The 23170-nt window shown below is 42.5% G+C and overlaps 1 long non-coding RNA gene and 1 pseudogene across 3 annotated transcripts in view; one reads left to right on the top strand and one right to left on the bottom strand.

The window, feature by feature from the left end:
• LOC110530638 (uncharacterized) overlaps positions 1 to 3738 on the top strand; it is a 39462-nt gene extending 35724 nt beyond the window's left edge. For 2 of the 3 annotated variants that reach the window (XR_016482645.1, XR_016482644.1), the window contains one exon: positions 1476 to 3738. This is a non-coding gene — a long non-coding RNA (uncharacterized LOC110530638). Of the gene's footprint in view, positions 1 to 184 lie in introns of all 3 variants that reach the window. The other variant, XR_016482643.1, reaches the window with a different exon arrangement.
• On the bottom strand, positions 207 to 23081 carry LOC110530988 (leukocyte cell-derived chemotaxin 1-like; annotated as a pseudogene).
• Positions 23082 to 23170: the final 89 nt, after the last annotated feature.

Below are 23170 nucleotides of genomic sequence, written 5' to 3'. Positions count from 1 at the left end.
ATGTGGTATGAAAGAGTACTCTTTTCTAAAGTATGTCATATGGTATTGTAGTCTGTGTTATAGCATATCTTATGATGAAAAACTGAATATCCTTGAAAGATTCGTTTTTTTCCCTCTCCCTTGCCCAAATCCACCTACCCTCTTCTCTCTCTACCCGCCTCTCCTTCCCTCTGGAACCTACCAGTCCAGGGCTGGTTGAGGGGTGTTTAGAGGATGCCCAGGATGCGTCCCACCCACCAACGGCAGGGCATAATGACTCTGCAGGCTACCCTGCACCCGCGGTAGTGGTAGGGCCAGGGTTGGAACCCGTCCAGGGGCTCACAGATCCTCTGGCACGGGGTGTGGCTCCTCCGGCACTCCGTACAGCACACGCCCTGGTGGTCCAGCATGGGGTCAAAGGTCATGGTGCCCTCATCGCCATCCAGGCCACGCTTTATGTTGAGGGACAGATGGGGAGGAAAGGCAGATAGAGGTAGACAGAAAGGGAGTGAGAGAGAGAGTGAAATACTGATAATAGCCACATTTTCCAACTCCTCTCTAAACCCATTTATGTCTGTATTAATGTGTTTCTGTGTAGAATTATATTTCTCATTCAATGATTTATCTCAAATGCAAACAGAGTCTGGTTCTGTGTCTGTGGGAGTCTGTGTCTGTGGATGTCTGTTTCTCTCAGGGGAAGGAGAAGGAGGAGCGGTGAGGATTAGGGGAAGTCTGGGGGTCTACACATGGACAGAGTGGCAGGAGGGGAGCAATTTACACTCCTGAAAGGCTCAATGGGACTTTAGTTTGGTATTCTAAAGGGGTTCATGAGGCGCAGACAAGACTCGGCGTGACAGGCAAACACACACACGCTCTGAGTGACAGGCGCACTCGCATAATCACACACTGGCATTGTGACCCCAACATCTGCTCCTGCTCACACAGCTGTGCATGCTGGGAGAGAGACGGGACCAGGACAGAAACCATTTGTCAAGACACTCAACTGTGAACATAACATTATATATCTGAGAGAGGATGTGGTCTGGCTGTTCGAATATGCCAGTGGTGACACAGCAAACACTCAATGAAGGCCAAATGTTAGTGCTCTGCTATGGGAATCTCGAGTAACACAGCATACTGACTGATTGGTCGGGGGGACTCGCGTGGTAGGGGTTCTCGGGGTTAAATTCTGCTTCCGGGTCCACTTCCTCTGTCCCGGGTACCTGGCGACGCTGATGAGGGGCCGCCCTCCTCTTCCTCTGCCCATCTGGGGAGAGCACAAAGACAGTCAATACACTATGGAAGCCAACACAACATAATTTGACATCTGGTCATTATTGGAGCCACTTTTGAAGGCAGCACACCTACATTGCTAATACTAATTGCAAAAAACCTACTAATTGTACTGTTTTGCATATCTCCAGTGCATCATGTTGCTATGTGCATTGCTTGGAGTTACTTTCATAACTTATTGTTGTTCTGTGATCATTTTAAAGGGTCTGATTGGGTACTGTTGGTGTAGGTGTGACGGAGCCAGAAGATTTGCAGGTCTCCACACAAATCACGGATCTTGATGCTGAGGAAGGCAGGGTCAGAGAGGGGCACGTCAGCTGCCACCCAGATCCATGACTGTTCCTCAAATTTAGCAGGGGTCACCTCATCCTGGAGAGAGAAAGACAGGGCGGTTATAAATACACAATAAACATTGAAATGTAAATCATATACAGTGGGGCAAAAAAGTATTTAGTCAGCCACCAATTGTGCAAGTTCTCCCACTTAAAAAGATGAGAGGCCTGTAATTTTCATCATAGGTACACTTTAAATATGACACACAAAATTAGAGAAAAAAAATCCAGAAAATCACATTGTAGGATTTTTCAGGAATTTATTTGGAAATTATGGTGGTAAAATAAGTATTTGGTCACCTACAAACAAGCAAGATTTCTGGCTCTCACAGACCTGTAACTTCTTCTTTAAGAGGCTCCTCTGTCCTCCACTCGTTACCTGTATTAATGGCACCTGTTTGAACTTGTTATCAGTATAAAAGACACCTGTCCACAACCTCAAACAGTCACACTCCAAACTCCACTATGGCCAAGACCAAAAAGCTGTCAAAAGGACACCAGAAACAAAATTGTAGACCTGCACCAGGCTGGGAAGAATGAATCTGCAATAGGTAAGCAGCTTGGTTTGAAGAAATCAACTGTGGGAGCAATTATTAGGAAATAGAAGACATACAAGACCACTGATAAGCTCCCTCGATCTGGGGCTCCACGCAAGATCTCACTCCACGGGGTCAAAATTATCACAAGACCGGTGAGCAAAAATCCCAGAACCACACGGGGGGACCCACTACGCCGCCAGGAACTCAAATTCTGCAGTGCCAGACGTGTCCCCCTGCTTAAGCCAGTACATGTCCAGGCCCGTCTGAAGTTTGCTAGAGAGCATTTGGATGATCCAGAAGAAGATTGGGAGAATGTCATATGGTCAGATGAAACCAAAATATAACTTTTTGGTAAAAACTCAACTCGTCGTGTTTGGAGGACAAAGAATGCTGAGTTGCATCCAAAGAACACCATACCTACTGTGAAGCATGGGGGTGGAAACATCATTCTTTGGGGCTATTTTTCTGCAAAGGGACCAGGACGACTGATCCGTGTAAAGGAAAGAATGAATGGGGCCATGTATCGTGAGATTTTGAGAGAAAACCTCCTTCCATCAGCAAGGGCATTGAAGATGAAACGTGGCTGGATCTTTCAGCATGACAATGATCCCAAACACACCGCCCGGGCAACGAAAGGAGTGGCTTCGTAAGAAGCATTTCAAGGTCCTGGAGTGGCCTAGCCAGTCTCCAGATCTCAACCCCATAGAAAATATTTGGAGGGAGTTGAAAGTCTGTGTTGCCCAGCAACAGCCCCAAAACATCACTGCTCTAGAGGAGATCTGCATGGAGGAATGGGCCAAAATACCAGCAACAGTGTGTGAAAACCTTGTAATGACTTACAGAAAACATTTGACCTCTGTCATTGCCAACAAAGGGTATATAACAAAGTATTGAGATTAAACTTTTGTTATTGACCAAATACTTATTTTCCACCATAATTTACAAATAAATTCATAAAAAATCCTACAATGTGATTTTCTGGATTTTTTTTTCTCATTTTGTGTTTCATAGTTGAAGTGTACCTATGGTGAAAATTACAGGCCTCTCTCATCTTTTTAAGTGGGAGAACTTGCACAATTGGTGGCTGACTAAATACTTTTTTGCCCCACTGTAAGTAGCTCTCGACTATACAAAGTTGACAGACAGACACGGGCTTTTAAGGAAAGCCCCTGGACTTACACTATGTTTGGACAGAAATGATTTTCCTGTTTAATGGCAATTTTCTGACTCTTGACCCCTTGTCTGTTTTGATATGGTTTGCTCTTTCTCATTCCCCCTTTTCTGTTTAAATATTTTGTATGTTTTCTAAATGAAACCAATAACAAAGTACATTAAAACAGGGAAATTCCTCATGCTTTTTGTAAATATATAGTTTCTGACCTAGTGTTCTTTAGATAGATGTTAGATTTATTGGATGGTCTGCGTTAGGAACTTTATGAAGCCCTGAGGTAGAACTGAGTAGAAAACACAGTTGTTCCACCAATTCGGTGCCTTTTGAGAAAGGTAACTTGGTCAATTTATTTTTGATTTCACCTCATTTTAACAGTCTGTCATAAAGAGCACATCTTCAACTTAATAAACAGCACATTTTCCAATTTCATGACGTAAAAAATATGTGGCAAATAAAGTAACAGGGTTGACCATAACAGGATGAATGATTTCTTGTTTAATCAGTCATAAACCCCTTTGTGATGGGGAATGGGAGCTTGTTGTCTGCAACAGGGAGTTAAGTAACAGGGTTGACCGTAACAGGATGAATGATTTCTTGTTAAATCAGTCATAAACCCCTTTGTGACGGGGAATGGAAGCTTGTTGTCTGCAACAGGGAGTGAAGTAACAGGGTTGACCGTAACAGGATGAATGATTTCTTGTTAAATCAGTCATAAACCCCTTTGTGATGGGGAATGGGAGCTTGTTGTCTGCAACAGGGAGTGAAGTAACAGGGTTGACCATAACAGGATGAATGATTTCTTGTTAAATCAGTCATAAACCCCTTTGTGACGGGGAATGGGAGCTTGTTGTCTGCAACAGGGAGTTAAGTAACAGGGTTGACCGTAACAGGATGAATGATTTCTTGTTAAATCAGTCATAAACCCCTTTGTGACGGGGAATGGAAGCTTGTTGTCTGCAACAGGGAGTGAAGTAACAGGGTTGACGTGTTATGCTCGACCTGCTTAGTTTTCCACCACAAAACACCAGAAAATGGCCAAAAAGAGTAGAACATTTCACCTTCTTTAACTCTAGGATGTAACTATTAGATGGTCAATGTTTTTTGGGGGGAATAGTTTAACCATATTAAAATGAGAGTTCAGTTCACATAACAGGGTTGACCTTAAAATGAGGGACAAATGTAAATGAATCATTAATCACATGAAATAAATAATACTCTTCAGAAGTAACTTTGTCAGAGCAACAAAATAACTAGGGCTTTACAATTTAAACTTGGATAAAATGTGGGACTAAGTGACGGAGCAAGCCTTTAGTCATAACTGTGTGTGGTGACCAGTAGCTACATGAGTCAGGCTGGTTCCCAGAGTAGCCCTCTACATACCCTTCATCAACCATCTAACTGACCACCTTCCTCTGATCAAGCCACCAACTGTCCCTCCCCATCTTTGGAGGATGCACACAGACTTGTCCTCTACTGGTTGACCTAACTATGGCTAGTGAACTCATCATGTATTGCTTGTTTGTTTTTTGCTTTTGAAGAGCTTTCAAATTGTTATCAAACGTGATTTAGACATTTAATAAATTATTATTATATTAAAATTCTGATTTATTGAATTCTCCAAAGGCAACTTCATTTAATATTGCAGGCTTTTGATATTCAATGTTGGTGCACAGTTTCTACTTAAAATATCAAAGGAAAGCAAAGGCACTCATCTCGTGTAATGACTCAGTAGCTCTTCTGTTGATGAAAAAACATTTAGGTTCTCTCCAGTATTTAGGTGCTCAAACAAAGTCAGGAGACATTCACATCAAGTCTACAAGCTGACAGAAAAACATGACCTACATATTAAAAAGTATATCATCTGATTTTTAGATCAAAAACACACACACACAGACAGACACAGACACACAGCTAACACTAAAACATGGTAATAACATTGTATTATTAGAGTAATAAACATGTGTTGCTAGTTACTAAACAGGTAATAGATAGTCAGGGGAATGTTATCATCTAACCCAACAGATTATTTTTTCATTTTAAATTATTAGCTTGGGGGACAAACAACAGCAAGGGTCCTCCACTGCAGGACCGATAAGAGTTTATCTGACCCAGTGTGTGTGTGTGTGTGTGTCACCCCTGCGAGACTGATAAGAGTTTATCTGACCCATATTTCTCATCACTCTAAATTACAGCAGATGACCAGCCTGCAGCTACTATTATAACCACATCTCCCTATCTGAGCCGAACACACACACAGTTTGGCACACAGCAGAATAAATAAATGGCTGTTTACAAGGCAGAGAGTAAGGTACTGTGTGTATGTGCGTGTTTGTGAGAGAACAGCCCTGCATGATGTTTAATGATGTGTACATGGTGCATATGCAGCGCTAACTGATTTAAATAATCAGACAGCCTCATTTCGGCACAGAGATAGCTTACACACACACACACACACACCCACACACATAGAAACACACACAATTACAACTTGCAGCACTGTGACAGCTTGACAGGCTTGTTCAGATGTTGTTAAGATCAGTGTGTTGATCCAACCCAACTCGTCCCAGTTTGGCCAGAGAGTGAGAGTGTGAAAACATGACTCACAAGTAAAAGCAATCCTTCTCTCTGAGAGGCATGTGCTAGTGTGTGTGTGTGTGTGTGTGCACGTGTGTGTATAGTGCTGAGCGATTCACTGAAATGTATATTTTCCACTTTTTAAACAACTAATGACTTAGGTTAAATTATTTGAATTCAGTTTTTTTCCATGAGCTCATTACGCACATTGCAGCCGTTTCTCTAGAGATAAATAAGTTCAAGCCCTAACTGTGCGAAGTAGTAGGGAGTTGTAGTTTCCAACAGGACAATATTCTACATATTTTAGTGCAGAACACATGGTAATTAACTACAATGACCATAATCCATTGCGCGCCTACTTGTCCGGTCTGTGTTTCTTTTACACCTGCTATGTAAAAGAGACTGCAGGATCGGAGAGGGATAGAGAGCAGTTGCTTGGCGAGGTATTTCTACCTGAAAATACATTATCTAAGTGATCGATAGTTATATTCAGCAGTCATAAAGGTATGCCTTATTTACTTTGAAGATCTACCTAAATGGTGATTTTGTCAGACAGAGAGATGAGAAGATGACGTGGAATTAATTAATAAAGTAATCAAATAAAACAAAAGTAAAATACACAACAACTGAACTATTTTATTAAAGTAATGTGAATAAATGATGGCTAATAAGAGATAAGCAGTAATGGGCAGTCACTACCATCATGGTGTCACGCCCTGGCCATAGAGAGGCTTTTTATTCTCTATTTTGGTTAGGCCAGGGTGTGACTAGGGTGGGCATTCTATGTCCTTTTTTCTATGTTTTGTATTTCTATGTCTTGGCCGGGTATGGTTCTCAATCAGGGACAGCTGTCTATCGTTGTCTCTGATTGAGAACCATACTTAGGTACCCTTTTCCCCCACCTGTTTTGTGTGAAGTTGACTTTGTTCAGGGCACATAGCGCCAAGGCTCACGGTTTGGTTTGGTTTGGTTTGGTTTGGTTCGGTTCGGTTTGGTTGGCGTCATTTTTAATCAAAAGAAAATGTACGCTTACTATGCTGCACCTTGGTCCTCACCTTCTTCCCACGACAGCCGTGTGTCACGCCCTGGCCTTAGTCATCTTTGTTTTCTTTAGTTTGGTTAGGCCAGGGTGTGACATGGGTGATGTATGGTTTTTGTCTCATCTAGGGTGTTTGTACTGTCTAGGGGTTTTTATGGATTTATGGGGTTGTGTTTATATAAGTCTATGGTTGCCTGGATTGGTTCTCAGAGGCAGGTGTTTATCGTTGTCTCTGATTGGGAACCATATTTAGGCAGCTATGTTCTTTGGGTATTTTGTGGGTGATTGTTTCCTGTGTTTGTTCCACACGGGACTGTTTCGTTGCCAGTTCACTTTATTATTTTGTATTTGTGTTCAGATTCTCTTATTAAAAACCATGGACACCTACCACGCTGCATATCGGTCCGATCCTTGTTTCACCTCTTCAGAGGAGGAAATCTGCCGTGACACATGAGACATTCACTAATGGGTTTTATTCTATGTTACAGCATTCAACCCAAATAATGACTAGTACATTAAGTGGTTTAAAAAAAAAATCGAAAGCAAAATTGAAAACTGATTATTTAAAAAATAATCAAACCGAACAGACCTCAAAAAGCACCAATCTTTCAGCACTAGTGTGTGAGGCTCCACAGCTCACAGTCCACCTCCCCATTCTGCCACTAGCTCTCTGATAATCTGACAGCTAACAGGACTTTAAAGCCTCCTTGTATGTGAGCTGGTGGCTGCTTCTCCTGACTGCAGGGTTACTGGCTCATGACCTTCTCTGGCTGTTCATTAAGTTGCTACATTAAGGGGAAAAAACAACACCAGTATACAGTAGAGGAACATGAATAGATATATGTTCACCATCAAATACTCCTAAACTGGCTTCACTCTGAGAAAAATGGACAACATGACAGTCAGGGCTATAACACATGACTTGGGGCATAGGGGGTGGGGAGTCCCTTGTGTCAGCTGAGGCCAGATCACAGGTCTGGTTTGGGTATCGTTTGTGGCAGAGGAGCCCCCCCAGGCCAGAGAGAGAGCTCATGTTTGGGTCTGGATGCCAATCTACTACAATCTCTTCCTTTCCCTTTACAAGCCCTCAGGCTAAACACATCCAGGCCAACTAACCACACACACACCGCCACGGCAGACACATCCACACACAGCTAACCCAGCCAGAGTCAACCACTCAGTTCATCTTAGATCTGTCCTGTAATCGCTTAAATTACCTCAGTCCCTATACCTACCCCGCAACCCAACCCTCAGCCAATGTTAACCGTGTCTGACAGTTGATAGGTGTGTGTCGTGGTCAGATAGGTAACCCAGAACTTCTTTGACCTGATACCTTCACCTTTAGACAGACAGAGACACACACAGGAAGGTGATGAGTGAAGTAACACACAAGTGTTAGAGTGAGAGAGAGACAGAGGCACTGGCGTACAGGACACACCCACAGCCCCAACAAGGCTGAGGGACCCATGAGATCTGCGGGCCCATGTGCCTGTCATCAATGTCTATTTTTTCATGTAATAAATCATTTTGACAGTAACCTTCTAAAAATACATTTATTCATATACCTTTTTTGATTTCCATATGTACCAGGAAGATAAGTGTTTGTTTCTTGGGCTTCAGGAATGTGACTGAAAAAGTTCCTCAGGCCTTGAAAAATAAACATTTAAACTGATTGAAAGTATAAGGGGGATATCCATGAATAAATGTGGTGATCAAGGCTACGATGGTGACAGTGCAATGAGTGGAGCTTAATCAGGTGTTCTAAAGTTCATATCAGACGGAGAGCCTAATGCTTCTTATGTAGTTCTTTATGAGTTTTAGTTTAGAGAACGAGCTCTTTGCAGAACCGACAGTTACAGGGATGGTAAAAACAGCTTGATTGCCGTAGCAACATCAGGGAAACTAGGCAGAAGGGAGGAGTGCTAATATTAAAGCAGTTTTGCAATATCTTTAATTGCGTTTCTCATTCTCCTTAATTGCTGGCCTCAACACGTCACGGAACAAGATTAACTGAATAGGAAGCTCTGGGGACAGGTCGTCTGGATATTGGACAGACAATAAATCAGCAGATACAAACAAGTTGTCATATTTTGCAGACAACTGAGGGCTTGAACAAAAAAAGTGGTTTGATTTTCGTTCTTACTGGTGAATTGACGATTGAGATTGAGGAATATCAACAGTCCCTTATCTCTGGTATATCTTGGCATGCATCATTCAAAATAAATGTAAATTGTGTGCAGCGCAATGGACATATAATTCACAATGTCTCAGGAAAGACTGTCTGGGTTGGCAATACCCAGTATAGAAAACAGTCGGGCCTGCAACCTGGACCTACAGGCCGTGGGGAAAACCTTTGCACACAAAAAAGGAGTACTTCAGAAGACCAAGGAAGTCTCAAGTTGGATTTAATTTGTTTTAGGCCTCATTTAATTTTCCTTAAATATTGCAGTCCATTTGTGTAGGCTATTAGCGAGACAATAAATAGTAGCTGAATTTATCCTCAAGGCAACTACTTTTTTCCTCATTGTTAGGCTATTTGATGTGTCATTTTTATAAAAATATAATAAATAGCACCTAAATCGCAGCTAAAGACACTATAGATGGTATTATACACTACCAGTCAACAGTTTGGACACACCTACTCATTTCAGGGTTTTTCTTTATTTTTTTTACTATTTTCTACATTGTAGAATAATAGTGAAGACATCAAAACTTTTAAATAACATATGAAACACATACGGACAAATCAAATATATTTTATATTTGAGACTCTTCAAAGTAGCCAACATTTGCCTTGATGACAACTTTGTACACTCTTGGCATTCTCTCAACCAGCTTCATGAGGTAGTCATCTGGGATGCATTTCAATTAACAGGTGTGCCTCGTTAAAAGTTAATTGTTGAATTTCTTTCCTTCTTAATGTGTTTGAGTCAATCAGTTGTGATGTGACAAGGTGGGGGTGGTATACAGAAGATAGCCCTATTTGGTAAAAGACCAAGTCCATATTATGGCAAGTACAGCTCAAATAAGCAAAGAGAAACGACAGTCCATCATTACTTTAAGACATGAAGGTCAGTCAATACAGAACATTTCAAGAGCTTTTAAAGTGTCTTCAAGTGCAGTCGCAAAAACCATCAAGCTCTATGATGAAACTGGCTCTCATGAGGACCGCCACAGGAGAGGAAGACCCAGAGTTACCTCTGCTGCAGAGGATAAGTTCATTAGAATTACCAGCCTCAGGAATTGCAGCCCAAATAAATGTTTCACAAAGTTCAAGTAAAAGACACATCTCAACATTAACTGTTCAGAGACGGCGTGAATCAGGCCTTTGTGGTCAAATTGCTGCAAAGAAACCACTACTAAAGGACCCCAATAATAAGAAGAGACTTACTTGGGCCAAGAAACATGAGCAATTGACATTAAACTGGTAGAAATCTGTCCTTTGGTCTGATGAGTTCAAATTAGATTTTTGGTTCCAACCGCTGTGTCTTTGCGAGATGCAGAGTAGGTGAACTGATGATCTCTGCATGTGTGGTTCCCTGGAGGAGGAGGAAGAGGAGGTGTGATGGTGCATTGCTGGTGACACTGTCAGTGATTTAGATAGAATTCAAGACACACTTAATCAGCATGGCTACCACAGCATTCTGCAGCAATACGCCATCCAATCTGGTTTGGGGTTAGTGGGACTATCATTTGTTTTTCAACAGGACAATGACTCAACACCTCCAGGCTGTGTAAGGGCTATTTTACCCAGAAGGAGAGTGATCGAGTGCTTCGTCAGATGACCTGGCCTCCATAATCACCTGACCACAACCCAATTGAGATGGGGTTTTTTATTCTACAATGTAGAAAATAGTTTAAAATTGTCACGAATATCACCGAAAGTGTTTGAGCGCCTTCCCGTTCGGGTGGCGGTCGTCGTCGCCGGTCTACTAGTTTTGTCTAATTGTTTGGGGTTATTTAAGTTCGATTAGCCCGCTTGTGTTTGTGCGGGCATGTTGCTGTATATGTAAGAGGTGTATTGATTATTGTTGGGTTTTCGCTGTCCGGGTTATACCAGTGATACTTGGGTTGTGTTTTACGCCTGTGTTCGGCGTCACCCATTGCACGCATTCCTGTTTTTGGACATTAAAGCATTTTCCCCTCGAATCTTCTGCTCTCTGCGCCTGACTCCACACCCATCACTCTTCGAGCGTTGCAAAAATAAAGAAAAACTTTTGAATGAGAAGGTGTGTCCAGACTTTGGACTGGTACAGTAGCTAAAGATAATATAATGAAACAATCCCTACTAAGCTAGTGTTTTGAGGGGTGATTCAAAGTATTTTTTACTTTTACATTAATAGACTGGTTTTACTTTCTATCCAAGCTGTGAGAAGGCGAGGACAGCTCATGTCATGCAGGTTCAGGTAGCATATATATTCAGCTGTATATTAAAAAAAAAATTGGTAGCTGATTAATATTCTGTTGTATCAAAAATTAATTTGACAATCTGCATTTTTTGAATTTCGAACTTTAATTAGTGAATTATACACTGCTCAAAAAAATAAAGGGAACACTAAAAAAAACACATCCTAGATCTGAATGAATGAAATATTCTTATTAAATACTTTTTTCTTTACATAGTTGAATATGCTGACAACAAAATCACACAAATTATCAATGGAAATCAAATGTATCAACCCATGGAGGTCTGGATTTGGAGTCACACTCAAAATTAAAGTGGAAAACCACACTACAGGCTGATCCAACTTTGATGTCATGTCCTTAAAACAGGTCAAAATGAGGCTCAGTAGTGTGTATGGCCTCCACGTGCCTGTATGACCTCCATACAACGCCTGGGCATGCTCCTGATGAGGTGGCGGATGGTCTCCTGAGGGATCTCCTCCCAGACCTTGACTAAAGCATCTGCCAACTCCTGGACAGTCTGTGGTGCAATGTGGCGTTGGTGGATGGAGCGAGACATGATGTCCCAGATGTGCTCAATTGGATTCAGGTCTGGGGAACGGGCGGGCCAGTCCATAGCAGCAATGCCTTCCTCTTGCAGGAACTGCTGACACACTCCAGCCACATGAGGTCTAGCATTGTCTTGCATTAGGAGGAACCCAGGGCCAACCGCACCAGCATATGGTCTCACAAGGGGTCTGAGGATCTCATCTCGGTACCTAATGGCAGTCAGGCTACCTCTGGCGAGCACATGGAGGGCTGTGCGGCCCCCCAAAGAAATGCCACCCCACACCATAACTGACCCTCCGCCAAACCGGTAATGCTGGAGGATGTTGCAGGCAGCAGAACGTTCTCTACGGCATCTCCAGACTGTCACGTCTGTCACATGTGCTCAGTGTGAACCTGCTTTCATCTGTGAAAAGCACAGGGCGCCAGTGGCGAATTTGCCAATCTTGGTGTTCTCTGGCAAATGAAAAACGTCCTGCACGGTGTTGGGCTGTAAGCACAACCCCCACCTGTGGACGTCGGGCCCTCATACCACCCTCATGGAGTCTGTTTCTGACCGTTTGAGCAGACACATGCACATTTGTGGCCTGCTGGAGGTCATTTTGCAGTGCTCTGGCAGTGCTCCTCCTGCTCCTCCTTGCACAAAGGCGGAGGTAGCGGCCCTGCTGCTGGGTTGTTGCCCTCCTATGGCCTCCTCCACGTCTCCTGATGTACTGGCCTGTCTCCTGGTAGCGCCTCCATGCTCTGGACACTACGCTGACAGACACAGCAAACCTTCTTGCCACAGCTCGCATTGATGTGCCATCCTGGATGAGCTGCACTACCTGAGCCACTTGTGTGGGTTGTAGACTCCGTCTCATGCTACCACTAGAGTGAAAGCACCACCAGCATTCAAAAGTGACCAAAACATCAGCCAGGAAGCATAGGAACTGAGAAGTGGTCTGTGGTCCCCACCTGCAGAACCACTCCTTTATTGGGGTTGTCTTGCTAATTGTCTATAATTTCCACCTGTTGTCTATTCCATTTGCACAACAGCATGTGAAATTTATTGTCAATCAGTGTTGCTTCCTAAGTGGACAGTCAGCATTGTGATACTGTGTATACCTTCGTGAAATGTCAGCATTGTGATACCGTGTATAGCTTTGTGAAATGTCAGCATTGTGATACCGTGTATACCTTCGTGAAATGTCAGCATTGTGATACCGTGTATAGCTTCGTGAAATGTCAGCATTGTGATACCATGTATACCTTCGTGAAATGTCAGCATTGTGATACCGTGTATAGCTTTGTGAAATGTCAGCATTGTGATACCGTGTATACATTCGTGAAATGTCAGCATTGTGATACCGTGTATAGTTTCGTGAAATGTCAGCATTGTGATACCGTGTATACCTTCGTGAAATGTCAGCATTGTGATACCGTGTATAGCTTCGTGAAATGTCAGCATTGTGATACCGTGTATAGCTTCGTGAAATGTTAGGCTTAACCTGAGAAAATGACGACCAAATAGGCTTACCAATAAACATTAGCTAAAACAAACGGCGACCTTGCCAGGGGCCCCAGAGAAACTGTGTTACGCCTCTGGACAGAGGGAGAGGGAGACTGGATAGGGAGAGGCAGTAGGAGAGCTGAGGTCATTCCTACCAGGTCGAACAGAAGTGAGTCTTTGTTGAGAGTTTTCACATCAGGCAGGTGAGCTTTGACCTGGGTCTTAATGTAACACTTCTCTCCTCCAGCTAAACGGACACCAGTTATACCCTGGAGATAGAGAGATTGAAGAGAGCAAATGGATTATAACAAAAGCATTTAAAATTGAATGAGAAATGTGCATCCAACATGTTACATAATTACTTTAATGTACCATTGTAATTAGAATGTTTTGTTGTCGTTGTCATTGCTGTTGTTCTTTCAAACTTGCAACCTGGAAGTCGTGGACCTCCACCGCCTCACCATTTCCGCTGCCGGGGGGAATCCCTCTATGTTGTTGGTACCATCAATCTCCACAGAGCCCTCCTCCACCTTACCTTTAATACTCATGCTGTAGTGGACGTTGTTGAACTGCCACACACACACGCACACACACACACACACACACACACACACACACACACACACACACACACACACACACACACACACACACACACACACACACATGGATGGAGAAGGAATCATAGTTTTGTGCGAGGTTGTACGAGGTGACCATTGTTTTGAGATTTAATTGGGTGGGTTTTCTATCCGTTTTTAGCATCTAGTTTAGTTCAAGTTAGTTTTTAGACTTGATTTATTATTTTTTATTTAGTTTCAGCTTGATAAAAATCTTTGTATTTCATTTTTATATTATTTACTGTTAGGGATAGAAGGTAGCCTAGGCGTGGGAGACTAGGAGGCATGTATGTGTTTTGGGCCTGTAGTTGGACCGCAGAGTGAAGGAAAAGCAGCCAACAAGTTCTCAGTATATGTGGGAACTCCTTCAAGACTGCTGGAAAAGCATTCCAGGTGAAGCTGGTTAAGAGAATGCCAAGAGTGTGCAAAGCTGTCATGAAGGCAAAGGGTGGCTACTTTGAAGAATTTCAAATAAAAAATATATTATGATTTGTTTAACACTTTTTTGGTTACTACATGATTCCATATGTGTTATTTCATAGTTTGTATGTCTCCACAATAAAACAAAAGGTTTTATAGTTATTATGACACCTCCAATGTGGGGCTCTATTTCCTACCGCCATCGCATGTTCGCTCTTCTTTCAAACTACCCGTGAGTTCTATTGGCTGCTGTATTTAACTTTCAGGTAACAAGAGCTTGCATCCCTCTTCAAATAATCTATTGGTATAAGAAATGCTGAAAAAAATGATGTCTAACAAGCTATTCTAGTCTAGCTTTTCCTGCCTGGGACTCCAAGAGCTACAGAGCATTGTTTAAGGAGAGAGGTCAGCGGAGGTGCGTATTCCCAAGAGACAGAGGTTATAAGTTAGAAGCTTATTATGCATCACCCATCATTAATTAGCTAAACATAAGGCTAATACTGCATGGAATATATTTCTTGGAAGACGTAGGCTATGACATGTATATATCAATCTAGAACAGGATTATCTATTTTGGAATCAATTTGAATGTAGTTGATGGAGAGAGAGAAAGAATGCGAGAGAGTGCTTACGTGTTCACTGATTTAAAACAACGATATTTGATTGTAAAACTCTGACTCTGAAATAAATGTAAAAATCTTTATAATAAAAAAAACAAGGTGAGCCCTGAAAGCCAGATGGAGATGGGTAAATTCGGTCTTTGTATTACTGTAGCATAGACAATGCTTCAGCAAATGCAAGCCTACCTGTCACACGAAAAGTTACCATGATGAAATGATAGGTTTACAATACATTGTGAACTGCGCTCCATACTGAGATGGGCTGTCTGTCCCCATGCTGAGCGTTGATTCAACATGCAGAGGCCGTAGAGAAACCAGATTTAGACATCACATATAATTTACCAGTTCCATTTCACTCCATGCTGTTCAAAAAATCATTTATTGTAATTTACCGGTTTCTCGCAGTTACTTAATTAAGGGGGAGGTTTTGGGTGGTAAATCCCTGTAAATCTCGATAACCGGGTTCCCGCCATTCAACCCTAGAGTAGCAGCAGCGTAAGTGAAGTGTGAAATTGTGTCTGTGTGAGTGTGCGTGTGGCGTCAATATGCATGTGTGTGTGTATTTTGTGCGTGTGAGTGTATGTAGTGTGTGTGCTTGGGGGTAGAAGCTGTTCAGGTGCCTTTTGGTCCCAGACTTGGCGCTCTGGTACCGCCAGTGATGATACGGGCCGTACGCACTACTCTCTGTAGCGCTTTGCGGTCGCATGCAGAGTAGTTGCCATACCAAGCAGTGATGCAGCCAGTCAAGAGTCTCTAAATGGATCAGCTATATATCGTTTTGAGGATCTGAGGGCCCATGCCAAATATTTTCAGCCTACTGAGGGTGAAGAGGGGTTGTAATGACCTCTTCACAATTGAGTTGGTGTGTTCGGACCATGATAGGTCTTTAGTGATGTGGACACTGAGGAACGTGAAGCTTTCGACCCGATCCACTACAGCCTCGTCAAAATGAAAGGGGCATGTTCGACCCTCCATTTCCTGTAGTCCACAATAAGCTCTTTTGTTTTGCACACGTTGAGGCAGAGGTTGTTGTCCTGGCACTACAATGCCAGGACTCTGATCTCCTCCCTATAGGCTGTCTCATCATTGTCAGTGATCAGGCATACCACCGTTGTGTCGTCGGCACACTTATTGATGGTGTTGGAGTCATGCGCGGCAAACCCCCGTGTTCAGCGTGGCGGATGTGTTGCAGCCTACCCTCACCACCTGGGGGTGGCCCGTCAGGAAGTCCAGGGAGGTGTTCAGTCCCAGGGTCCTTAGCTTAGTGATGAGCTTGGAAAGCACTATGGTGTTGAACGCTGAGCTGTAGTCAATGAACAGCATTCTCATAAACAGTAGCTGTTCCTTTTGTCCAGGTGGGAAAGGACAGTGTAGAGTGCAATAGAGATTGCATCATCTGTGGATCTGTTGGGGTGGTATGCAAATTGGAGTGGGTCCAGGATTTTTGGGATGATGGTGTTGATGTGAGCCTTGACCAGCCTTTCAAAGCATTTCATGGCTACAGATGTGAGTTCTACGGGTCGGTAGTCATTTAGACAGGTCACCTTGGTGGTTTGAACTATGGTGGTTTGCTTGAAACATGTAGATGTTACAGACTGGGTCAGAGAGAGGTTGAAAATGTCAGTGAAGACACTTGCCAGCTGGTCAGCGCATGCTCTGAGTACGTGTCCTGGTAATCCATTTGGGTCTGCAGCCTTGTGAATGTTAAGCTGCCTAAAAGTCTCACTCTGATAGGCTAAGGAGAGAGTAATCACACAGTCATTCCGAACAGCTGGAGCTCTCACGCATGGTTTAGTGTTGCTTGCCTCGAAGCAAGCATAGAAGGCATTTCAAATCAAATCAAATTGTATTGGTCAAATACACATTTTTAGCAGATGTTATTGCAGGTGTAGCGAAATGCTTATGCTTCTAGCTCTGGCAGTGCTGTAATATCTAACAAGTGATATACTGTATAACAACTACACAACATATACCCAAAACACACAAATCTAAGTAAAGAAATGGAATTAAGAATATATAAATACATGGACGAGCAATGTCAGAGCAGCCCAGAATAAGATACAGTAGAATAGTATATGATACAGTATATACATATGAGATGGGTAATAGACATTATTAAAGTGACTAGTGTTCCATTTATTAAAGTGGCCAATGATTTCATGTCTATGTAGGCAGCCTCTATGTACTAGTGTTGGCTATTTAACAGTCTGAGACAAGAGTGTTTTTTCAGTCTATCTGTCCCAGCTTTGATGCTGGGCTCTGACCTCGCCTTTTGGATTATAGCGGGGTTAACAGGCAGTGGCTTGGGTGGTTGTTGTCCTTAATGATCTTTTTGGCCTTCCTGTGACATCGGGTGCTGTAGGTGTACAGGAGGGGACTGAGCACACACCCTTGAGAGGCTCCAGTGTTGAGGATGATCAAAGGTGTTGTTTCCTACCTTCACCACCTGGGGGCGGCCTGTCAGGAAGTCCAAGACCCAGTTGCACGGGGCGGGGTTCAGTCCCAGGGCCTCGAGCTTAATGATAGGCTTGGAGGGTACTATGGTGTTGAATGCTGAGACCTAGTCAATGAACAGCATTATTACTCTTATTCCTCCTCTTGTCTAGATGGGATAGGACAGTGTGCAGGGTGATGGGATTGCATCATCTGTGGATCTATTGGGGCGTTAAGAAAATTGAAGTGGGTCTAGGGCGACAGGTAAGCTGGAGGTGATATGATCCTTCACTAGTCTCTCAAAGCACTTCATGATGACAGAAGTGATACTGAAGTGCTACGGGGCGATAGTCATTTAGTTCAGTTACCTTTGTTTTCTTGGGTACAGGAAAAATGGTGGCCATCTTGAAGCATGTGGGGACAGCAGACTGGGACAGGGAGAGATTGAATGTGTCCGTAAACACACAGCCAGCTGGTCTGCGCATCCTCTGAGGACGCGGCTAGGGATGCCGTCTGGGCCGGCAGCCTGGCGAGGGTTAACGCGCTTAAACGTCTTACTCACATTGGCCATGGAGAAGGAGAGCCCACAGTCCTTGGTAACGGGTCGCGTCGGTGGCACTGTGTTATCCTCAAAGCGGGCAAAGATTAGTGTCCAGATTAGTGTCCTGCTCATGAAAGCGGCAGCTCTAGCCTTTAGCTCAGTGCGAATGTTGCCTTTAATCCATGGATTCTGGTTGGGATAGGTACATGTATACAGGTATATGGTCACTGTGGGGACAATGTTGTTGATGCACTTATTAATGAAGCCAGTAACTGATGTGCCATTGGATGAATCCCGGAACATATTCAAGTCTGTGCTAGCAAAATAGTCCTGTAGCGTAGTATCCGCTTCATCGGACCACTTCTGAGCACGTCACTGGTACTTCCTGTTTGAGTTTTTGCTTGTAAGAAGGAATCAGGAGGATATAGTTATGGTCCAATTTGCCAAATTGCGGGTGGGGGAGAGCTTTGTATGCCTCTCTGTGTGTGGAATAAGGTGATAGAAATGAGGTAAAACAGATTTCAGTTTTCCCACAATAAAATCACCGGCCACTAGGAGCTCCGTCTCCGAATGAGCATTTTCTTGTTTGCTTATGGCTCTATACAGCTCATTTAGTGCGGTCTTACTGCCAGCAGCGGTTTGTGGTGGTAAATAGACAGCTGCGAAAAATACAGATGAAAACTCTCTTGGTAAATAATATGGTCTACAGCTTATCACTTAGGTGAGCAGAACCTTGAGACCCCCTTAATATTAGAGATAGTGCACCAGCTGACACACACCACCCCCCTGATCTTACCGGACTCTGCCGTTCTGTCCTGCCGATGAATAGAAAAACCAGCTAGATGTATATTATCCATGTCCTTTTTCAGCCATGTCTCTGAGAAGCGTAGTGAATTATAGTTTGTAATGTCTCATTGATGGGATAGTCTCGAATGGAGCTCATCCAGTTTATTCTCCAACGATTGTGCACGTCAATAGAACAGAGGGTAGAGGCGATTTAGTAATTCTCCGACTGTAGGCTCATCACTGTGCCCTCGCGCCGACCTCTATAGCACCGTCTTTGCCTTCTTTGAGTGTCGGAGAGTAGGGCTTCTTTCACTTCCGAATCATTGAAGTAGAAGTCCTCGTCCAAATTGAGGTTAGTGATAGCTGTTCTGATGTCCAGAAGCTGTTTTCGGTCATAGGAAACGACAGCGGAAACATTATGTTAAAAAAAAGTTAAGAGCAGTGCAAAATAAATACCCAAAATAGGACAATTGGTCAGGAGCCTGTAAAACGGCTGCCAATCCTCTGTGAGAGCATGCACAGTGCCATTGAGGCCCTCTCCATCTTGAAATAGTCAATTTTCTTCTTTTGAAGTAAAATTAATTGGCTGATCCATCCTGATGTCACGATTCCAACCGGGTCATCAGGTCATGCCAACAGGGTCATCTGGAGGGATCAGTCAATGAAGTTGGAAGTCCCGCCCAGTTGTCTAAATCAAAACGGTAAAAATCCTCAATGGCGCTGCCCATGCTAACAGGCTTTTGGCCAGTAGAGGACTCCGTACAACTTCATGGCCAGGACATGGATTTATTTGGTTAGGTTTAAGTCTAGTCTGGTGCAAGAATTATGATGGAAGGAAACTGTCTTGCCCATGTTTACACAAATCTAATGCTTTTTTGAAACTTGAATAGTAGAATAATCAAGTACCTTTACCTTTATCTCACTGAAACAGAGGGGAAAAAACAAATGAAGTCATGGCACATTTGACATGTTATGTTTTGTAATATTAAACATGTATCACATGTAACCCCTTCCAATAGGGTTAATAAAAACAGCTACAACAACAGCAAAAACAGAAGCAATACAACAAGTCTTCACAACTCAGTTCACAGCCATGCTGCTTGTGTGTTTCTGTTCAACCAAACAAGATGTTCTGTTTTGCAACAGTAGTTGACCGAAACTGGGTGCCCCAAGGTTTAGAAGGCACGTCACCACATCAGACAGCAACTAGCTGTCAGTCTGAAGTTGATCAGTGTGGCATGCGAACGGCTCCTGCAACTTCAGAAGTTGTTTTAGCTTGGCCCAGTCACACTCCGTGCTCGCCCTCGGATTTCTTCCCTGTTAGGTAGTGATAGCTAGGGATAGCGATGCACAAGCTAAGCCTATGTGAAACATTGGCATCTACTGGCAGCATTTAGCTGTCAGATTCAGAAGCTCGAAAACCCCATTCAAAAACCAGCTTGAAAACCCCATTCAAAAACCAGCTTGAAAACCCCATTCAAAAACCAGCTTGAAAACCCCATTCAAAAACCAGCTTGAAAACCCCATTCAAAAACCAGCTTGAAAACCTCATTCAAAAACCAGCTTGAAAACCCCATTTGATTTTGGAAGTTTAGAAGAACAAAACTCAAACTAAACATAACTGATCATTTATTTTATTTTACACTGAACAAAAAATATATAAACTCAACATGTGAGTTGTTGGTCCCATAGTTCATGAGCTGAAATAAATAAAAAACGGAAATGTTCCATATGCACAAAAAGCTTATCTGTTTATCTGCACAAATCTGTTTACAACCCTGTTAGTGAGCATTTCTACTTTGCCAATAAATCCACACACCTGACAGGTGTGACACATCAAGGAACTGATTAAACAACATGATCATTACAAAGTTGCACCTAGTGCTGGGGACAATAAAAGGTCACTTTAAAACGTGTAGTTTTGTAACACAACACAATGCCACAGATGTCTTGAGGGAACGTGCAGTTGGCATGCTGACTGCAGGAATGTCCACCAGAGCTGTTGCCAGAGAATTCAATGTTCATTTCTCTACCATAAGCTGCCTCCAACGTCATTTTAGAGAATTTGGCATTAAGTGATCTCCACATCCGACTTCTTCACCTGCGGGATCGTCTGAGGGGGTTTGTGGGGGGCGTGGGTATTTCTGTCTGTAATAAAGCCCTTTTGTGTGGAAAAATCTGTCTGATTGGCTGAGCCTGGCTCCCCTGTGGGCCCACCCATGACTGCACCCCTGCCCAGTCATGTGAAATCCATAGAGAAAGTAAATCCATAGAGAAAGTAAATCCATAGAGAAAGTAAATCCATAGAGAAAGTAAATCCATAGAGAAAGTAAATCCATAGAGAAAGTAAATCCATAGAGAAAGTAAATCCATAGAGAAAGTCAAAGAAAGTCATTTCAGTATAGTTTTAGTTTTTGTAATATTTTCATTTTTATTTTAGTTTCAGTTTTAAAAGTGGGTTTCCAATTTTAGTTTTTATTTTAGTTTCAGTTTTAAAAGTGGGTTTCCAATTTTAGTTTTTATTTTAGTTTCAGTTTTAAAAGTGGGTTTCCAATTTTAGTTTTTATTTTAGTTTCAGTTTTAAAAGTGGGTTTCCAATTTTAGTTTTTATTTTAGTTTCAGTTTTAAAAGTGGGTTTCCAATTTTAGTTTTTATTTTAGTTTCAGTTTTAAAAGTGGGTTTCCAATTTTAGTTTTTATTTTAGTTTCAGTTTTAAAAGTGGGTTTCCAATTTTAGTTTTTATTTTAGTTTCAGTTTTAAAAGTGGGTTTCCAATTTTAGTTTTTATTTTAGTTTCAGTTTTAAAAGTGGGTTTCCAATTTTAGTTTTTATTTTAGTTTCAGTTTTAAAAGTGGGTTTCCAATTTTAGTTTTTATTTTAGTTTCAGTTTTAAAAGTGGGTTTCCAATTTTAGTTTTTATTTTAGTTTCAGTTTTAAAAGTGGGTTTCCAATTTTAGTTTTTATTTTAGTTTCAGTTTTAAAAGTGGGTTTCCAATTTTAGTTTTTATTTTAGTTTCAGTTTTAAAAGTGGGTTTCCAATTTTAGTTTTTATTTTAGTTTCAGTTTTAAAAGTGGGTTTCCAATTTTAGTTTTTATTTTAGTTTCAGTTTTAAAAGTGGGTTTCCAATTTTAGTTTTTATTTTAGTTTCAGTTTTAAAAGTGGGTTTCCAATTTTAGTTTTTATTTCAGTTTCAGTTTTAAACGTGGGTTTCCAATTTTAGTTTTTATTTTAGTTTCAGTTTTAAAAGTGGGTTTCCAATTTTAGTTTTTATTTTAGTTTCAGTTTTCGTTTACTGTGTGTGAGAGAGAAGGGGGGTGTAGATTCTATATATGGCTAGTGGGGAGGTTCATAATGGGTGTTTTGTTTACATTCCCCCATCCACATCCTAGAAACAGCAAGACAAACAGGCACAGACAGACACTACCCTGCACCCAAAGCCTACACATTTAAACGCATTGAAAAGTAGCAAGGGCCTACTGCGCTCACACCTCTCGACCCCGGTACATCAGCAGGACCCTCAGTCTCAGAACATACACGGCTTCTATTCAGCTTCTCTTGACTCTTGAAAAACAAGAGTCGCTGGCTGGTTCAAGGCCCAGTGTTTCTTGAACTCGCTATCGTCAGAGGGACTAATGTTTAAATGCTTACATGGTTGTTGTTGTTGTTCCAGAAGTAAAACGCTCCGATAGCCCCGAACAGCAGCAGAATTGCCTCGGCGATAAGGACCACAATCCCGGGTCGTCAGCAGGCGGCTGGTGGCAGCCGGTTTAACGGCCACAGCAGTGTATGCCTGCGGTGAACACATGAACCATTTACACATGAATGCCACCTACACAAAGTTCATAAAGTGTTTATAATGAGTTGCGCTTATAAAAGTTCAGTTCAACCACAACACCTCCCTCAGAATGAGCAGGTGTCTTTGTGGAATGTCCAAACAAAGTTTTCTGAGAGTAGTCTATCTGGCGCACTTTACAAGCAAAGATATATGATATAGGCTGCTTACTGGTGGCATAAACTGTTGCAGGTCATCGGGTCTCGCTAAGGCGATGGGCTCTTTCTCTGAACACCCGGCCATGGCTGCGAATGGGTCTGAGAGCCTGAGCAAAGGTCTCTCTCTCTTCTCTCTTGTTCTCTCTGGGACAGGGCAGGGGGAACAAAACTGCCCATTCATGCGAGAGGCGTGTTATATTACCGGCCTGGGAAATGACATGGTGGACGGTATGCCTTTCCAAATTCTGTCACTCTGTTGGCCTCACAACAGGGGTTCCATAAGGAATGCAGAGTAGGACGGTGTTAAGGCTTTGAGTAGACTGAGGAAGAACAGCCTGTTCGGGTCTTGAACCACCCACAGGGCAAGTGCATTCATTAACTTCTGTGTAAAACATGT

Source organism: Oncorhynchus mykiss, chromosome 8, assembly GCF_057628025.1.
Source record: "Oncorhynchus mykiss isolate SJ-2025 chromosome 8, ASM5762802v1, whole genome shotgun sequence".
NCBI classification, from domain to species: domain Eukaryota; kingdom Metazoa; phylum Chordata; class Actinopteri; order Salmoniformes; family Salmonidae; genus Oncorhynchus; species Oncorhynchus mykiss.
This window is presented reverse-complemented; position numbering and strand designations above follow the sequence as displayed.